The sequence below is a fragment of the Bison bison genome, unplaced genomic scaffold, assembly GCF_000754665.1.
Source record: "Bison bison bison isolate TAMUID 2011002044 unplaced genomic scaffold, Bison_UMD1.0 scf7180017864068, whole genome shotgun sequence".
Taxonomy (NCBI): domain Eukaryota; kingdom Metazoa; phylum Chordata; class Mammalia; order Artiodactyla; family Bovidae; genus Bison; species Bison bison.
In genome coordinates, this window is record NW_011494640.1 from 3,158,991 (window position 1) to 3,162,276 (window position 3,286).

The 3,286-nt window shown below is 42.6% G+C and overlaps 1 protein-coding gene across 2 annotated transcripts in view; it reads right to left on the reverse strand.

Moving 5' to 3' along the window:
• Positions 1–3,286, reverse strand: part of PHC2 (polyhomeotic homolog 2 (Drosophila)) — a 113,898-nt gene that overhangs the window by 23,769 nt on the left and 86,843 nt on the right. The gene's annotated exons all lie outside the window — the stretch shown is intronic.

Genomic DNA, 3,286 nt, shown 5'->3' on the forward strand with positions numbered 1-3,286 from the left:
CCAGCGCGGAAGCTGGGCCGCGCGCTTCCTTTGTGCGGCCGCGCCGGCCCCGCCCCCGCGGCGCCCTTGGGAAGGCTCCGCGAGGCCGGTGGCCGGTTAGAGACGTCAGTTTGAGGTTTAGGGAGGCAGGCGCCGCGCCGCGCCTCGCGGACTTCCGCCCTCACCCCGTCAGAAGTCCCCAGTGCGGTGATGGACTGTCGCCTGGCCAAGTCGGAGGCAGGAAGAATAACGACTAGCACTAATTGAGTGCTTAATTTGTGTCAAGCCCTACATGCTCGCGCTCTCCTCTCACTTAAAAGAGTTCACAATAACCCCACAAGTAGTCATTATCCTCCCCACTGGGAACTAAGTATCAGAGAGGTTAACTAATGACCAAAGTGCCCCAGTTACACCTCCATAAATGGGGATAATGCCTCCTCTTTAGGCTTACTATGCAGGTTAACTGAGGGCATTTACACAAATTGCCTGCAGTGCCTGGCACACAGTTGGAGCCCAGTAAATGTTACTTCTTTTTCTAAACCACGCTGGTTTAAACTAAACTGTGGGGAAGCACCTTCATTCAGTAGACGTGCTAGAGCTTGTGAGACCTTCACAAGCCCCCACCCCCCACGCCCAGCTTCATGCTGAATAGATGATCCGAATTTCTCCATGCTTGACTTCTATTTCCAATATTTTCTCATATCCTTACCTTTCTTAGCATTCATTCATCCCCCCATCCCTTTCCCCACAGGCCTCATCTCTCTTTGTTTCCACATTTTACATTTATTTTATATTCCCTGTTGGTTTACTTTGCTCTCTTTTTCTTTCCCTCTCCCTCCGCCCATTTTTCAATGCCTTCTTTCATTAATATTCACATTTCCTTCCCCTTTCTGTCCTTACATTTCTTACACTTGTATTTTGTTCTATAAACATGCCCACACTACTCCCTACCTTTATCCACTTCAGTAGTCCCTTCTGGAATGCTGTCTGCCCAGCTCCACATGTCCAGGTCCTACCTCTCCTAAAGGTCTAGACTCAAGAAAAGTAGCTGGCAAACTTTTTCAGTAAGAAATCAGATAGTAAATATTTTAGATTTTGTAGGTCATGTGGTCTCTATTGCAACCATTCAACTCTACTGTTGCATCAGGAAAGTGACCACAGACAACACTACATGCATGTATGTGGCTGTGTTCCAATAAAACTTTATTTGTGGACACAGACTTTTGGATTTCATATAATTTTCATGTATCGCAAAATATTCTTTTGAGTCTTAAAAATTTTTTTTAATGCAAAAAACCATTATTAGCTTGTGGGCTGTAGGGATACTGGTAATATGATGAATTTGGCCCTTAGGATGTAGTTTGCCAACCTTTGCTCTAGAATAATACCACTTACCCCCCTGCAATCTACCCAGATAATCTCTACTCAGCAGTAACTTTTCTCTCTTACTTTTTAAAGCACTTACCCATAATCTTTCTATGACATTTATCATATCTTTTACTGTATTTTTTTCCTGTGCACTTCTCATCTTTTCCAGAGGAGCTTAAGCTCCTTGAAGGTAGGGTACAGACCTCCTTTCTCTGTGGATTACCTCCCATTTCACAGTGCTCTGCACAAAGCAGGCATTCAAACATAATACAGATGGATATTTAAATCTTGGGTGGTTGACGGTTGTTTCCACAGTGCAAAGCTTACTTTTCTCATGAGATAGAACGTTAGGAACAGGGTGCTTTGTTATATGTGTATCGTTTGGACTAGATTTCAGAAAAAAATTTTGAGAGTTTTATAGACCAGATGGAGAAAGGAAGGCAAATGTCAGTTCATTCAGAGATTGTTGGATAACAAATAACTGAACAAAGACTGTTGATTACCACCAACCTGCAGACAGGGCATATGTCTTCAGTCAGGTCCTATTCAACATTTCTATCAGCAAATTGGCTAAAGACATGCTATATAATATACAGATGGCAAAGTTAAGCAGAGGTGTTAGTAGAATGAGTGACAAAATTCAGATATAAAACATTCCTCACCCACCACTTATTCTCTCTGTGCCTCGGTTTTCTTATCTTGAAAATGGGCATAATAAAGGTTTCAGCTTCAGAGAATTACTGGCAGGATTAAGTGAGGAAATGCATGTAAAGCTGGCAGAGAGGACTCATTAAATGCTAGCTATTAACTGTTACCATTTTCTGGTGTGCCTCAAACTGTGGGCTAAATTCACAAGACACCATTGAATGGACATAATAACATTCTGGCTCACAATAGACACTGTACAAGTTTGAGATGGAGGGGACCTGAAATGATAGCAGTTCATGTAAAAAGAAACCACAAAACCAGAAACCAAAACCAAGCCCAACCCCTCTGGGATTCACAAGACACGGTGCTCTGTGAACCAAGGGCATCATTCCCTTGGGTTGCGGGAGTTAACATGGGGTCATAGGTGCAATGTCCTGATGAAGGCAGGTAAGGGCATTACCCCTGAAGCCAGAATTTTGGGGCTGCCCTTTCTTACCTGTGAGACCTGGAGCCTTTCATTTCCTCCTCTAAATAATGGGGACAATAGTAATGATCTCTCAGGGATATCATGAGTGAGCAAAGGAAAACACAAGTCGGCACATAGTAGGTGTTCAATAAACTTTAGTTCCTCTCTACTATACTATGCAGAGCTCTGCCTCTTGGAGGGCTTATAAAGCTAGGTCTAGGTGCCAACCTTGGGTCACTAGCACTTTTTTATATTTGGAATTAATGTGCTTCATTTGGGGGAATCACACTTTAAGAGAATTCATGGAAAGGTGGAATGTGGCTAGACAAGAATGATCAGCATGGTGGAAATGGGAGGTCTTGATGTGTGACAGGTAAAAATTGAAATAAATCTAAAATATTTAGCCTGGAGATGTTTTTTTCTCTCTCTCTCTCTTTTTTTTTAATGGGGGGGGATGGGGAGAAGAAAGAGACATGATAACTGTCTACACACACTGTAGGAGATGGACTCCATTGCAATCCACAAGACGGAATCACAGCCATTGGTGGGAGTTCCAGCACAATAGATTTTGACTTAATTTGAAAAGCCACTTTCTGATAATTAGAGCAAACCCACAGTGGAATGGGCTGCTTTACAAAATGGTGAACCCCTTTTCATTGCAATTTGCCAAGAGAACTCTGATCTCCTCTAATTTTTCGAATGTTCTTTGCTTTCCTTTGCTTTTCTTTTCCTTGATCCCTCTTCCATTCCTTATAGGACATTTATAACTACTTTGCCCCAAAGTTCTTTTATTCTCATTTCTCTTTCTTCCATTTCCAAAACCCC